The 17,121-nt window shown below is 40.5% G+C and overlaps 1 protein-coding gene across 1 annotated transcript in view; it reads left to right on the top strand.

Annotated features, from left to right (window-relative positions):
- The window catches only part of STOX2 (storkhead box 2), a 146,921-nt gene that overhangs the window by 56,588 nt on the left and 73,212 nt on the right, over window positions 1-17,121 (top strand). The gene's annotated exons all lie outside the window — the stretch shown is intronic.

The raw sequence follows: 17,121 nt of genomic DNA, 5'->3' as shown, positions 1-17,121 counted from the left end.
TGGCCCTTGTGTTTATTTGAGTATACAATTTCAGATAAGCATCAGAATCTCAAATCCTTATGCTTTCCCCTTCTTTCTAGCCCTGAGCAGAAAGTGCTCGTGGTGGGATGGTCTAGAGGCAAAAAGGTATGCTCACTGGGAATGGGGCTGAGGTGGGGCAGAACCAGTTTTCAGATGTAAGCTGATTGCACCTTGAGCCTGGGGCTGGTGGGGCTTCCTCTGACCCAAAAATCCCTCTGAGGTGAGGGGTTTTTGTATGGTAATAAGACCTGTGAGCAGTCTTCGTTCTTCCTCCTGCCTTAAATCACTGCTGCTTTGAAAGTACGTTCCTTTTTTTCCTATGACATTCTTCCCTGTGTCAAATGAAAGTTTTATCATAAAGTTGGGCAAAAAAATTAAATGCTTTTAATTAATTTGTTTTCAAGGGGCATTGTACAGATAGTTTAACATTACAGATAAATGAAAGATTGGGATCATTTATATCTGTGTGTATCAAAAGCTACCTTGTCCTTCTATCTATGCTTGTCAGTTTAGGGAAAGATGACAGATAGCCCACAGATAATATATGCATGAGGAACAGCTTTCTGATCTCTTGTTAAGATGCAGACTTGGCACTAGAAGATGTGAGGACTGTTTCTAACTCTGTTCCCTGCATGGTGCTGGATGAGTTCCCTGGGATGCTCTGGAGAGCAAGCAGCACACTGGGGTGTTCCCCTTTAGGAGTCTCAGTTGGAGCCTGCTGGGAACTGATTTTCTCCTTGTTTTTCACCTGGGATACTGAAGCCTGGTGAGAGCCAAGTGGCCGCATTTGTAGTTGTGGGACTTTGGACTTCTGTGAAAAATAAATTTAAAAACATCATCCTTTTCACTGTGAAAGATGATGTAAATCACTGAACAGCTTTTAAAAACAGAGAGTGCTGTGTTGTGTGCCTCTGTCTGACTAGCTGTCATATCTCCCAGAGCACAGGAAGGCTATTTCAGTTACTTGCATTCATTCCAAGCTACAGAAATGCTATAAGTAATATGTATCTATTCTATAATTAATAGACCACACGGTTGTCTGTGTAATAAACCACACTGACATGCCAACCCAAGTACTTGAAAATTATTTTTTTTCTTTTAATTTTAAAATGCAGATATGAATAGGAAAAAAATGGTTAGTAATTTCACATATTTAAAAAGAATTTTTTTTCCCTGATCCAGATTGAAGTTTTTATTGTATTTGCATTAATGTATGAAACTTAGTGTTCTTTTTTGTAGTAGAATGAATAAAGATACCACTGGGAAAAAAAAAAGTTGTTTTCTCTGTAGATTTTACATTTCTGTACAGATGTAAGTATTGCATGAATTTATGTCTGTTAATTTTTATTGAAATAAGGGTTTCATGCTCCCACAGAGTTTCCTTTTTATTTTATTTTTTTTTAAGAAACAGTGCAAGCAAATTCAGTTAGAAAACTAAGAGCAGTGTTCTGGGAGATGAAAAGTATGTTTTCACTTTGTTTTTTTCTTCATGATGTACAGAAATGTAAAATGTAGGATTGTATTAGTGCACTTAGACCATCTCAGACTGTTGCATGCTGTACATGATGGAGAAAGGGAGTCAAATGCCGCAGTTAAGCAGATGGTGTTCATGAATCTGTCTGTGTAACACTTCCTACACCACGGAGTGGGTGGAAAGATGGGAGTAGACTTCTCTACACTGTCACAAAGGCTCAGATGCTGCACCAGATACAGCACCAGGCTGTCTTGCACCACATGTTGGTGGGTCAGATGGGGAGCATCCTGCTTGGAGCCCAGCTTTCCTACACTGTACCCGCTTCCCTCTTTCAGGCTTCAGTCTCTGGACTGTAGGATCTGCTGTTCCCACATTACTACTCAACTCTTGGACTGCAGGGGTACTTGTTGCAGGAGAAGTTGTTTGGAGTTCAGTAGTTTATTCAGAGACGCTCCCTGTCCATCTCTGTGGTAATATAACTATGGATGTGGAAATGTGAAGAGGATCTGATCCTTAACAAACTGATCAGTGTAACCATCTGTTATGATCAGGTTCTTTAAAATTATTAGAGAGATGCCTCTGCCTGAAGTAAGGTGCAAACAAGATCATATGCCAAAGTCAATAGAACAGACTGTTATTTAACAGTAAATGTGAGGTAGAGAGACAGAAGGAAACAGGAAACAGAGAAAAGGGGGTGTGGGGAGAGAAAGAGAGTGGCAGAGAGACAGATTAAGTAAAAAAAAATCACTGCTCTGTGAATTCTGGTGGCGTCCCGTTGGCCCTCTTTTTCTAAACTTCTCAATGGTGAGAGACCTAATGTTGTCAAAGTGATGGTTGTGGTCTGGATCCATTGAAGGAAGCCCAGGGTGATGGGGAAAGAAGCCCATGTATTGAGTGAAGTCTGCGGTGGTAAGAGAAGTCCTGTGAGTTGAGAGAAGAAGTCTGTCTGGCTTTTTTTAGTGTTAGGGTAGCTGTGAACACCCCCAGTACCTCCCCCGGGCTGGGGAGTTTTACAATGGAGGATGTAATAGTGGATCATGGGACATTTCATCCCTAACGAAATGTTGTGCCTGTTATGTCAGCACAGTTGAGTCCATTGTGGCCCATCAGCAAAGATGAGTATTTTGAGGCTATGTGTGAGTTGTCTGGGTGCTTCCCAGAGGGGAGTTATCACAACTGAGTCATTTGTGTAAGGACAAAGAAATACTACCTCACCTTGAAGGATTTGCCTTTCTCCTTATCTTATTCAACAACCAGCTTGTAGCCTGAGGTGGTGGGTGTGCACAGCCTCAGCACCTGGGCGGTTACTTTGCACATTGTCAGCTTGCACCCTGATTGTCTGAGCCCTTAACATTCCAGTCACTCAGACTTGTGGATACATTCTTCTCCTGGGATAATAGTACCACCTTTATCTTATCTCAAGTTCCTATCACAGTCTAAATTAGTAGGCATATTCAGGAAGGGGTGGGCTTCTGTGAGCAGTTGCTTCTTTGTACGGTTAGCTACAGTGGACAAAGGTCTTTTAGTGATCTTAACAACGTTTAAGCCATAAACCATTTCAAACTCTCATACTATCCTGTGCCAATCTTTTCAGCACATACTGATCTGTGAGGGCACCTATAAACACATCCTGTACCTGTAAAGACATCCTGCATCACATTTACATCCTGGCAATTCAAAGAATCTCCCGAGAAATGTCTTGCTCTACTTCCAGGACTCTTGCAAGTATGTAAAATTACACTGACTACTTTTAATCCTTTACTCACTTTAGTTGCAGTACAAGAACCTTTTGCTGGTGGGAAAATAATGCAAAAGCTCTTTGCTTGGAAAATGTGCAGTAGGAGGTGGTTACCAGTAGCCTTTACAATTGTTAAGACTGGTGGTTAACCGTAGCTGAGGGGAGTAGTATTACTGTAAGTGCAGGTAGAAAATACTTCCTGGTGATTTTCAGGAGGTTAAATGGTCACACACTGACCTTCCCTGATTTTCAGCAGCTAATTCGTTGGCTAAAATATTTTAATTCTTTTCACAACATTGTATTTTTACATAATTGGATTTTATATCCTTAGAAAGGCTGCATTATTTTTAATATGCCCAGATGACAATAAGAAAAATTAAAGAGAAGATAACAAGATCAGTCCAAAACAAGGGGTGAGATGATCTAAGAAGAACCTGTATTTTTAAGGGTGGTTCATGTGACAGAGCTCACTTACAGTGGTGCCTGTTGCTTCAGGACCATATGACTGCTTTTGTCGTACATCATGCAGGGTTAGCATGGGGGTTGCATTAACAGGGAGTAGTGAACAGACAGAGGTTCCTGGATAGTGTAAAGGGTATAGCCAGTAATTACAGACTCACTTCCCTGCCCTGGAGGACCTGAGCACTTCTGTCCTGTCTCCAAGCCAGTGAGCAGAGCAACTGTAACGCTGATCTCCTTTTAACCCTTTCTTGAGCTCTGGTCTTAAACATACAAGTCATTTAACTCTGTGGCTCTGGGAAGGGTCAACTCTAACCTTTGTCATTGCAGGAGAACCCATAATTAAAGGGTATATACTTGATCCCTTAATGTTGTGTGTAGGTAGTGGTATGTACTGTGTATATAATATAGACATAATACATAATATAGTTGCTGCTAACATAAGTTACTTTTTTTGCAAATATGTGAGTAAATAAACAAGTTGAGCCCACATAAGTCATCAGACCAAGAGTGATAACTCATTGGCCATCTGCTTCTCTCTTCGACTTTGTTTTTGTTGCCTGCTTTTTGGATACAGAAATGTATCACAGGAGCTTCATCTTGGCATCTTTGGATAATTCAGTTGTTGCAGTCATTTTTGGGAATGATGGGTGCTTATGTTTGGTTTCTGACTGTGAAAATCATGATTTCCAAGAAAAAACTGACTTCCAAAAATGCCAAGCAAAATGTGAACTCACACACGAATTATGAACATGATTTTATCCAGTTTTTCAGAATAACTATTTTGTTTCTGGAGTTATTTAATTTTCATCCAGAATGAGTAATTCCCCTTACTGGTAAATGTGAAACCCTACCTTGTGCAGGAATAGGTTGAAACTTGGGTAAACATAATTAATAGGAGCATTGAGTACCTGATAACTTGCTTCCATCACTTGGGAAATGTTCCTGCTTGTAGTACTTGTAATTTGTATTTACATTGCTGCATATATCTCTATAACTGACTCTAAAGCTATGCATCCTGTTTTGGAAAGGGATTGGGCACTTCTTGCCATTAAAGGTGCATAGTGTCACATTTTTTTTTCTTAAAGAAGGCAAAGATAGTCCGAATGTTTTCTGAATTTGTTCTTGTTTTTGACCACTGAATTTACTCACAGTTGGTATGCTCAAGTCTCTTAAACATTATTACATGAGTTAGAAGGTTTGAATTTCTTACCTAATTGTTCCGGGGGTTGGAATATTGTTATTAGAAGATGGATATGGTGAAATTTTTGTTTCTAGCCATGTCTTCTCTTGATCTGTTTGTTCTGAAATCACTAAGCTTTGCACTGATTTTCAAGGTGTAGCAGTCAGGGAGAATGCAGTTTTCTGAAGTGGTACAAATAAACAGGAATATGTTCAGACACCCTCTAAACAAAGACCTTGCCACTTTTGAAATGGGCTGCTCAACACCTCAATTTCCTAAAGAGGAATCCATGTTATTTTAGTCACATGCTCAGAGATCAGTGTTCTTGTTTGGTTTGGTGTTTTTCTTTTTCTTTAAATAGGGAAAAAGTAAAATGTGTTGGAAACTTCTCTAACTGGTTACATAAAAAAAAAAGAAGTAGAACTAAATATTCAAGTGAGTTGTCGATAGCATACACTTAAGAAAAAAAATCTTACTTTTATAATGTTAATGGTATAGGTCTCAAAATTGACAAGAAGTCTTGTCAGAAATATGTGATTTAAAAAAGATATTACTGTTGAATCATCTACATTCTTTTGCAATTAATGAGTGGTTGGTTACATTAGTTGAGGACAGAGAGTACTAGTACTTTCATTTCATACTGAAATATTATCTTTTTTCTCTTGGATAAACCAGGCTGACTGACTGTAGTTGATATCACAAGCAGTGTGAGTCAAAGCAAGCCTGAACTGTATCTGTGAATCATTGCTTCTCACTCCTAGGAAATTCTATGGGCCTGATCTCCCCCAACAATAAATTACCTACCTACTAGGGTTTCTTTAGTGATGCTTTTTTTAGATGTATACTTTGCGGAAGCCTAGGTGAGGTTACGACTGCCTGGAGCTTGCTCTTTCTTGTTTTACAGGGTTAAGGAGTCCAACAGACAGCCAGATATCACTAGGTATCTTGAGTTGATTCCTGCCATGAAGAGTGAGGAGCATTTTTGGCTGCCAGGGCTATGTCCACCTGTGCCTGTTCTCCAGTATATTCCAAAGGCTTTGTGCCTCTTCAGTGGCCTAAAGCAGGGAGTCAGGGCAGAGCCTCTGTTTCAGAAGACCCCTGTCTTCTTTCAGACCATGGAGAGCCAATACTGCCTGTGTGACTGAATTATTGAGTCATGTTTCTCTGTGAGCTAGTTTGGCACGTTATAAAAGATGTCTGTGATCTGTAATCATAGTTTCTGTGCTTGTTTAATCATTCAGGAACAATAATTCTTCTGCTTACCCTCTTTTGCCTTTCATCCTCCTCCATCTCACCTTGCCAAAAGCATGTGATGTTCCTGAGCTTGCTATAACCTTCCAGTCTTTTTCTGTAGCTGGAACATTTCCATGAACAGGCCTTTCCTCCTGTGAAGGTACCCAAATAATTTACTGATATCTAGAAGCAGAGGACAGCAGCTTGTCAAACATGCATATAGTCACAGCAATGGCAGTTTCTGTGGGCTGGGCTACACTGCTTTGCAAATAATCAAACAGTCAACATCTTAAATAATTTCAAACTGCAGCAACCTGGTTCTTCAGGCTGGTTTTCCACCAGTGATTTAAGCATGCATTTGCTGCTGGCTGGAGTGCTTGCTTCCATTAACCACTTCATCTAGTTAAAGAGGTTTTAAACTCCTGGTAACTGTCATGACACTGAAGTCCAAAGGCTCCTCAGACTGTGGACATCACTATGGCAACCATTTATGTTCCTCCTCACCTACACAATCTGTAAATCTGGACAGGGGTGCTTTTATGGATGCCTGGTAGAGCATCATGCCAGAAGCTAGTATGGACAGGGCTCGTGAGACTTTATGAGAAGAGCAAACCAAACACAAGTTTTTCAAAATGAATGTAAAACTCACATTTTTCATTGAGTTTAAGATACCCAAATGAAAAAGGAGAGGTGCAGGACAGAAATAAAACTCCTACCACCCTGTTTACCTCTAGGGGAATGGAAGCAGACAGGAAAATGTGACCACCTACCAACAGTTTTGAAGCACAAAGCTCACTGCTTACAGCTGGACCCTATGTCAGTGGCAGGGCACCACTGTGTCTGCTCCTCAACCCTGCAAGCAACTCTCTCAGAGTTTAAGGTGACAGTACTTGGCAAAGCTGGTATGCTAAACTGATTGCTTTTTTTTTCTTTTACCTACTTTGAAAATCCCATCTTGCGTAATTATCTGTGTTTGTTGAGAAAAGCTGCAGTGGAAAAAAGGCTTGTTAGTTTATGGGATGAGAGGGGATAAAACAGGTTTCTCAATCCTCGTGTCTTTTGTGTGCACTGGAAGACTCTTGGCAGAAAGATAGCTGGATTTCCATGCAGCAGGGAACCAGACTGGCTTCTATTGCATTAACTGGGCAGATGCTACAGAAGATGATGCAATAAAACCTATATGTTACTTCTAAGTGGCTGGGCTTTTTATAATTGCTGTAGGACCATTTATTAGGTAAATTAGTCTTTCCAGATAAGAGGTAGGATACAATATACATTGGAGAGATTTATGAGAGCTAAAAGGTAACACGTGCATGTATTGGCAGCTGTTTACAACACTAATTTGTGTGCTTCTTTTAATTCCTGAATTTTATTTCAAAAGCTTCAGACAATGCAAGATTGAGAATATGGTGGCTGAAAGCAAATGTATTTGAAAAGCCTGCATATGATATCCATTCCTTTTATAAGGAATATTTCCTTTATGACCTCCTCCTGCTTTGTATTTAGCATTTCAAAGAACTTTGGGGGACTGTCTGTAGGCTGTGTCTTCATAAAGCCAGTAGCCAAGGATTTAAAGTATTGTCACTGCTGGCCTGAAGCTGAAAACTGCAGGCGGTTTTAATACCAGGGTGGGGGGGTGGGTGTTTAAACCCAGCCTTTTGTGTTCAGATTAGGGAGTGCAGGAGGATAGACTTAAGGGGTGTTAGTGAGAATTTCTTCACTGGCAGCTCAGTAATAGCATCAGGCTTTGGAAATACTTTTTTCCAATTCTTTGTTATTTTAGTAATTACTATGCAGTGGGTAGAAATCCGTAGGGTTTGTGGTTTTTTCAAGTACCACAGTAATGACATGGGGATGTGGGCAATAAAAAGAAGTATTTGTTTTTATAACTTCTTACTCTTTGGACGACTGAGGGGACTTAAATGCCTTTTCGGATAGTCTATCATTGTTTCAGTCCTGATGTCTGTGTTTATTTTGTCTTGGTTCCATCACCTGGGATAATAGTACGATCCATCTTTGGAAAGGAAGGAAGACAAAAACAATTTGACACTAGCAGCATGCTCTGACAAATCTGAAATTTGCCAGTTGTGAAGGCAGATTGTCTGATCTACTTTACACTGTCTGAGAGATGGAAAGGTTACTAAACATCTCCCCCATTAAGAAAAAGATCAAAGGCAAGTCGCTGAGCACTTGCATGTGGAGTTTCTTTTACTTTCTGTTAGAACCTAAGAAACATTTGTCCTGAGTATTTGTTGGTTCCTGGAATACCTAAGGGTACAAAGCACTTGAAATTTTTATGTATGGGAACATGGTGACTCCTTGCTAGAGTTTCTGAGATGAGCACCATAACTAATAAGATTTACCACAGTTGGCTTGTGAAGGTATTGAGTTCAGCTCAATAGTGATCAGTTTTAATGAAGACTAAGGAGTTTCTAGCTCTTAATTTTGTATATGGTTCTTTCAAATACAATTCTAATGCTAGGAAATTTTACTTTCATGTAAATGGTCTCACTTAGGATGTTTGTTTCATTTGAGAAAGTTGTTTTTATATTTCTGGAAATATTAAGTATAAGTGGTTGTCTGTGCCTTACAAAAATTCATTATAATACATAAAGCATTCTGAATTAAATCTTATCCTTTGCTACTGCCATTCATATGCTTTAAAGGATGTAAGTACCCTTTTTTGGTGGGAGTGAGGAGTATGCTTTTCAGAATTAGAAAGGAATTTTTTCTTTATTTTTCCAATTTGATTTTAGTTTACTTTTATTAATTTCACAATTTTATTTTGACTATTGCAATGATGTTCCTTTGTAATATGGGAATTTTTTTCTTCATAACTTCTACATGTTTCACTTGTTCTCACCCTTGTTCTCATCCTTGACTCTGGTTAGAAAGTTGTAGGTTGAAAAATTCACACCAGAGACTGCCCTTATATCCAGTGTGACACTTCAGTTCTGTGTATGAAACATTTTGCTAAGGTGAGGCTTTGGGTGCTGCTCCCTTCTGCTTAGCTCCACAGAGGAGTCACAGATTCTGCACTGCCCTCCAGAAATCTGGGAGGTAACAGTGCTCTGCTGGATTTAAGTCCCTCTTTGTATTTAAAAGCAAATTAATTAATAACAAAGCAACTGACAGCCACACAGTAATATAGAAGGATAGACAGAAAAAAAAAAGTAGCAGAGCTCCCTGTGGTTGATACGTTTGCTTTAACAGATTGCAGTGTTATGTAGGGTAAGACAAAAATTATTTTATTGGACTAGTCCCCAGCTGAAGAATTTAACTTTCTTACAAGGTGATGGGAGAAGGTTGAGACCCAGTGCTATAAAATGTTTTTTTCTTGTTCCTCTACTAGAATACAAAAATCTCTGCACTCAGGAGAAATGCTAAGAACAGCTTCTACAGAGAGGCAAGTGCAAGTGGTGCCTACATAAACCTTCATCTGAACAGGGCAATGGGAAATTGTCTCTGGTTGCACACAGGTGGGTAATATTAGAGCTTCAAAAGCCAAGTGGAGGGTGGCAACAAGCTGTGGTAACGAGGAGTAGACAGGGCAGGTGTCCTAGGAGCGGAGTCTTCCTTCTGAGGGTGCTACTGCAGAATCAGAGAGAACAGAGAAGCTCCAGTGTCCCACTGAAAACCAATGACTGAAGAGTACCACCTTCACAGGAACAAACTGACTGCAACACTGACGTCTGGTCCAGAGAACATGCAGACTGATAGTTTTGCACTGATTTTCCAAAAGCCTTTGAGTTGGGCATGTGTTGAGTCATCTAATTTCTGTCTGTGTTTATGATTCCTCTCTAGAGCTTTTTCATGCCCAAATGCTACTCTGTGCCAATGAGACAGCCTCTGAATCTAAGACTATAATAAAATATCCCAGAAGTAATTGAACTATTTTTCTGTGAGGTGATGAATCGGTGCTTTTTCACTTTTGGGTTTGTTTCTTGCTTGCATTTTCTTCAAATCTGTGTGTGGGAACCATTTTCAGTACTAAACCACTATTTTGAAAGCCTGTTTAATATAGGCAGAATTTCATGTGCGTATGGAAGTAAATTCATGACAAGAGGTTGTTTACAAAGGGTGAAGTAGTCTATTTTCAGGCCTCCCAACTTTTCTAAGGTTTTTAAGATCTCTGCCTCTTGTTCCTGCTATATATATACAACCATAAAATATACTCACTATATTGCACAGCTGTATAAGCAAGAATTTTGAGAGGGAGCTTACTACTGGGTTATTCAGCAAATGCTCTGTGGTGTTAACAGCAGCTGCTGGGATTTAGTTCCCTTGGTATGCCATTTTTAGGACTGCAGATATGCTCATTGCCCTATTTGCCTGTGGTGCTTTGCTCAGTTTTGTGTATGGCAAGTAATTCTTCTCAACAAGAATTTAGAGTTTAAAACTAATATTCTGATAAATAATAGCCACGTAACAGTGCCCACCTACTACTGTCAAGGGCTGCCTTTTCTTGATGAATTTTTCCTTTGTACATGATCTGACACACAGAATCTGCTTGTTGTTTGTTTTGAGGTTGCATCCAGAAGCTTCACAAGAGCCCAAGGTCTGCACGTGCTTGGTGCTGCCTTTGCAACATAGGCTCTGTGGAGGAATGGGAATAGACACAGAGATGTGTGAGTTAGTCTTTAGAAAGATAATCTATAATGGCCTTTACTGCTGGTGGGATCTACATTAGCTACTCACTTCTTGCTCTCTGTTTTTTTCGACTTCCAAAGCAGAAGGTTAGGCTGTCTTTCTAACTTACAGTACAGCTGGCGCCCATATATCAGTGTGTTACTTAAATACCAGGGTACTAATGATACATGACACCAGTGGAAAACAAGAATGTTGGGGCCAACATTTTTGGCATATCTTTTGCTTCTACATCCTTTGGAAGAACAGCCAGTGAATGAATTGAGTTGTGATTTGAGTTGCTGTAAGTCCACTTCTCCAAGGTTTTGAATTCTGTTATATGAGAGAGGTTTAATAAATGCTTGACTGTGGGGAAATCTCTGCAGGATTCACAGCTTGTCTCTCTCTCCAGTTAGTTTTGTTCACTGAGGAATTACAAGCCCAGTTTCCATCCATTTTAACTAACCAGCTTTGAGTCAGTGATAATAAGAGAGGAAAAGCATGCATCAAAGCAAAAGCTGTATCCTACAGCCTCTGTTCCTGCTGGTACACTGGTATGTTTTTAGGTAGATTTGGGTACCCAGATTGAAACCCCTTCTGCATCAATTGTCTTCTGTGCAGAGGAAGCACAAATGCAATCAGAAGGTCTGGCATGAAAAAACCCCAACAAAACAGGGGAGCCTTTCTTCTCGTAATGGAGACCGGTTTTTCTTAAAAGTCATGCAAGTTAAAATAAATACCACAGCACATAAGGCAGCACACAGAAAAATGAATTGGTGAACTACAGCATGTGTGCAGCAGCAGCGCTGCATTCCTGTCATCACACATTCCCAAAGCATAACATGGAGAGAAATATGATCTGAAACTGGTTTAAGAGGTGCTGTAACTAAGCCAGGATTACTACCATGGTATAACACGACCTGATAGCAAGACTGAAGATTTGCTTGTGATAAATTCTGAAACATTTTCCTTTTTTATATTTGGAAATTTTTGCACTTACATCTTTGCCCTTGGGATTTTTTCTTTCCCTTTTTGGTGGAGTTTCTCAAATGGTCTCTCCAAGGAGAGAGTTGTCTGAGCAAACCAAACTTTTCCCTTGCCAATAAATCCATCAAGAAAGGCTGCTTCACTTTGTGACCTGGACCACAAGCATATGTTACAAGTACTTGACTTCTCTTGCATATTTGAGTAAGAACAAGTACTAGTAAGAGGTGATAAATTAATAGTGTTAGTGTCAGAAGTCTAAGGGCCGCCCTGATAGGTTGTGCTGCATTGTGAGTTTTCTGGTTTGTTCTTGCTAGTTTGTCTGATTAGAAATATCTGGAAGGGAAAACTAGTGCTTCTTATAGCCAAAGACAGTTACAGCCTGTTGCCAGACCTCCTTAACCAGTAAGGAATTGCTTAAAAAACATGTCTTTTAGAGTCTGAGTTCTACACCTTTGTTAATACAGAGCCACAGGAATCCATGCATGAAAACTTTGAGTTTATGCAGTGGACAACTTTCCTCTTCATGGATTTATTAATATTAGAAATGCTGGTAATCAGGAAGACTATTATGCAGAGCTGTAAATCTAATAAACCCATAGATTACTAAGGCCTGTGATGTTACACCTGAGCTTGGTGTCTTTACCAAGTTCTTAATTACATTTTTCCCACCTCTTCTGACACTCTGTTTCCCCCCCTTCTCTTCCTCTGCTTTACAACTGCCTGTACTCCAGGCTTTTTTCCCCTTTTCCCCTCTGTATTTTCTGTTTATGTCTTCTGCTCTCCCTCTCTCATAGGCCCTGCATTTCCTTCCCAGAATCTTGCAGCATCCTCTCCATCTTTTAAAAAGTTACGGAATTTGACGGTTTTGTTTTCATAGGCCACAAAATGACCCTCTGCTCCTCTGTTTTACCTGGCTGCCAGCGACCGTGGCCTTCCTTAGTGCAAAGTCTCCCATGGATCCCAGTATTACCAACATTATTCATAATCTTTGTTGCTGTAGCTGGGACCAGGAAACCATCCTTTTCATAGACTTGCAGAGGCTGAAGCCACACGGCTTTGTGTGGCACTTGGCATCTTGTCAGTGTTGGGTGCTTGTCAGACACCAGCTCAGCAGACAGTAAAAAGTGAAGTCCTTGTAATTTTCTCCTGTGAGGCAGCCAGTGGGCTATGTGCAGCAGGCAAGGTCGTGACAGAGTAAGGGAGAACCCAAGCTTGGCATACGTAGCTTGAAAGACAATGATTTTAGAGATGTAGCTTGTCTTAGTGAAGAGGGGGATTGCTTTCCTCCTTGCATGTCCTATTATTTTGCCATTTTTCTTTCAGTGTTTGGCTTGTGTGCTTATTTCATTTGAAAACCTCATGCAATCAGTCACCAAGCCAATCTAGCTGAGGCAGAAACACCAGCCCACCCTGCTACTGAAGCCTGCTGCTCTTTCTATGGAAACTTGTTTGTCATAGGGAGGAAAATAGAAGTACTCCTGACTGAAACTTGAAATATTACATTACATGAGAGTAATTACCATATATGCACAAGCACACATGCACATACACATATAGAAAAATACACATATATAGCTCACCATATTGTACTCTGCTACATAATTATTATTTTTCAATTGAGGAAAAATAAGTCTATGAAATGGAAGCTGGAACCCTAAAGTTTTAGAAGTGCGTATGCCACTGATTTATTACAGTCTTCTGGGCCAGTTATGCCCTTTTCTTTATTACATTTTCCAAATGTAAAATGGGAACAAACTGCTTATCAACTAATAAATGAGTCTTTATGAAGATTAAATGCAATAGATATCCTTAGTAATATTTGTTTTCTCACTTTTTAAAAGATAACACAAGATTTTCAGAAGCAGAGATTTTGAATTGCTTCTCCAAAAGCCTTCAGGCTCCTTATGAATGTGGACTGAGGCAGGGTTCTAATTGAAAGCTTGAACATATAAGAATCCTTTGTAATGTCTTATATGTACCTAAGCTTTTTTGAAATTCATAGTGTTAAATCAGTGCCTTTGAAATGGCTATTACATTGCCAATTCCTGATAAGGAACTGTTGGGTTATGAGGGAGGCAGGATGCCTCTTTTTGGTTTAGTTCAGACCTTTTTCCCCACGATCTCTATGGTATATTTATCCAAGCTTCACCTCTCCCTCTAGTAATTCAAGAAAGAGATGGTACCTGTTGGACTTTAAATACCAAATGATAAAAATGAATGCTTTATCTGAATCTCAGTAAAAAGCTTCTGAATTGAATCTTTCCCTTATTAAAAAACCCTAAAAAACAAATAAACCCCCAAACAACTGGAGATGAATTAAAGAAAAAAAAAAAGAAGTGCAAGCAAAAAGCTTTGAAACCATCTCCTTTTCATTTTCCCATCACTTCAATTCCTGCCTGGAAGAAGTGTTTTCCCTTACTCCTAGCAAGCTCCATCAGACTATTTCCGTACTTCTTTTTACAATTAGGCAAAACTTTACCAGTGTGTAACAGGTAGGCAAAAATATTTGTAAACTAAAGCAGAATTTCCCAGTGGTTTCAGCCAAAGAAAATTGGCCCTCCCTGCCCCCGTTGGAACTGTTGGATTAAACAGCATATTTTTATTTATTTCACACTGTGCTTATAAGGGTACTGTACCATTGTTCACCAAGCAGGACAGCCATTGGTAGCTGAGAACTCTTCTTTTCTGCTCTGACATAGGCGTATGAAGCCAGAAATTTATTTCCTTTTATTACAAAAAAGTAATTTTAAATGTCTGAGAATAAATTGTTGTGAGTTGGTTGGTTGGTTTTGTGTTTGTTTTTTTTTAAAGCCCTCAAATTTTACCTTTCAGATCACATGAAGAAAACTGTTTTATTTCAGTTTGGCCACTGAGGCAAAAAAAAATCAATTACATGCACAGTTCTAGCTCTTATTCCAAAGAAAACAGCCAAAACTTAAACTTTGTCTTTAATTATATATTTGATTCATCCCAGTAACAAAACTTGACTTCAAACAATGGAAGAGCAGGAGTAAACTTGCTCTGAATTCCTCTCTTCAAAGAAGAGAACTCTTTCAGATACTATGTCAGAAAACTTCAAGCTGAAACCAAACGAGATAACTGTGAGAAGACTAAATACAAGGAACTTCAGCTGACCACAGGAATAACGTCTCAGTACTGAGAGGAGGCCTCCAAAACTGATTTTGAACAAATATCCCTACATTTGGGAAGGGAAAATCAACTTTGCTAGATGGATTAATTATTCCTCTCATTCCTTCTTCTTTTTCATAGTTGTAGGAGCAAATTATTATTCATTTAAAATTACCACACAATGAAAACACATTGTTATCTGTGCCTGAAACTACAAACCAGTTTAATTCCTACAACTGATAAGTAGAATATACCATGTGTTAATTGTATGTACTATATTACTCTCATGACAATTCATGGAAGTGTACAAATTAAGTCAATTAAAGCTACTTGAAAGACTTCTGTACGCTGTCACCGGTTCATTGGTGCACAGCAAATTGCTTGAAAAGAATTGGGATGTATACGCTGTATCTGACAGTTACAGAGCCATCCTCTGGTTTTTTTATTTGATATTTGTTAGACTATTTTAGTTGGGAATAATTACACAGAAAGCCAGAGTAAAGATCACTCTGGTCTTGTTTGTTGTCGCGCACGCATGTGTGCGTGTGCGCGCGTGTGTCCTGCTTTGTTCTGTCTTTCTACTTCTTGACCTCATTTTTCCTCCTCATTGCTGATTCCTATTTGTCTCTTGTCTCATGTCTTTTTTTAATGGAACAGATTGATATCTAGGGCTGTGTCTAGACTAAGAGAAAGGTTGAGTTTAGTTCAGCTGTAAGTTGAAGTTAGCTGGCCAGCTATATTCAACCACTTCTTGACTGCTGAAAAGGCAAAGCTATGAGAATTTATGCTCCTGGCTAGAATCTAACTTGCTTTTACATCTGGTAAAATAGGTATGTTTTTTAGGTTTGACTTAGTTAGGTAGTGCTAACCAATCTATCCCAACCTCAGCCTTCAATGAGAAAAGCTGAACAATTCTAAAAGTTCTCCTTATGGTTTTTCTGGTCTGAGGGTGAAAACATGTTCTATTATAAGCTTTGCGTAGGTTGTTGAGTAAATTGCTAGATGAGTAAGTTGCATGATGAAAAACCTTGTATTTTTATTAGAGGAGCTCTAGGCCATCTTTTTTCTCATCTTAACTTTTTGCGGTTGCTACCAGTATACAAAGCATCAATAGACACGTCATTCCTATTGGCTTTTCATGAAGTTGGAAAAAGATGAGCCTGAATGAGAAAGGACCCTGTAGTATTTAATTTTTTTCCCTGATATTCAATAATGTAATTTCTACTCACGTGAAAGGGACTGCTGTATACAAAATCCCGAATGATTCTTTGGGGGGTGTGTGTACAGTAGCCACGTGGGCTGAGGTGGACACTGAAGTGACTAACCCATAGCCATGTAGCAAGGCAGCTACTGGATAATGTGTCATGGTCCACTGGCTCTGATGCTCAGTTCGTTCACTGAAGGTCATCCTTTTACTGGTTCACCACTACTGAAAATTTCCAGTTACAAAATCATAGCTGTTTTTCCACGTTCTCAGGAATGTGACACAACCTGATTAATTATAAAAATCTAAATATGTAGGTAATTTACTGGCGACATTTTCACATCCCTGCATTGCAGTTGTCCCTACTGGTAACGCTGGCAGCACATGACACCTAGTGTGCTCGAGAGTTGTCCCGCGGGGGAGGAAGAATTGAGTCCCCTCTCCCAGTTTTGGCTAACCAGAGTTCATAAAATGCCCAGGTGGCCTGTCCCCATTCAACACGATGCCCTGGGTGCAGATGTGGGCGCCACTGGGGTGGCAGGGCGGGCAGCCTGCGTGCCACCGGCGAGCTGGGCATCCCGGGTGTCCTGGATATCCTTGGGGAGTGTGGCATTTTTTTAGTGTGGTGGTGTCACTGACCAGGCCCTGCGGGGAAGAGCCGAGAAGCGGTGTTCTCCAGGCGCCGAGGGGGAAAGGCGGCCAAAGATCACTGGGTGAACCCCGCTGGCTCCACGCAGGGGTGCCCCGAGTATGCAGCTCTCTCCCGGCCCCCTTCTCTTGGCTGTGTCCCGCGGCTGGCCCGGGGCGGGAGCGGTGCCCGCAGGGCCCCTAGGGCTGCCCTGCCCACCACTGCCCCTGCCCGAAGTCTGGCGGTGCGGGGTGCCCGGCGCTGAGCACCCGGCCCCGGCGCTCCAGAGCCACCACCAGGAAGGAAGGAAGGACGGAAAAGAGGCGGAGCGGGAGCGGGCGGGAAGGGGCCGGGTCCCCGCCGTGCACGGCGCTTTGTACACGGGCGGGCGCGAGTCGGAGCCGCCCGGGGCAGCGCGGAGCCCGGCGGGACTAGCATG

Source organism: Corapipo altera, unplaced genomic scaffold, assembly GCF_003945725.1.
Source record: "Corapipo altera isolate COAL_440 unplaced genomic scaffold, ASM394572v1 22b, whole genome shotgun sequence".
In the NCBI taxonomy this organism is placed as follows: domain Eukaryota; kingdom Metazoa; phylum Chordata; class Aves; order Passeriformes; family Pipridae; genus Corapipo; species Corapipo altera.
Note: the sequence above shows the minus strand (reverse complement) of the source record. Positions and strands in the feature narration are given on the sequence as shown.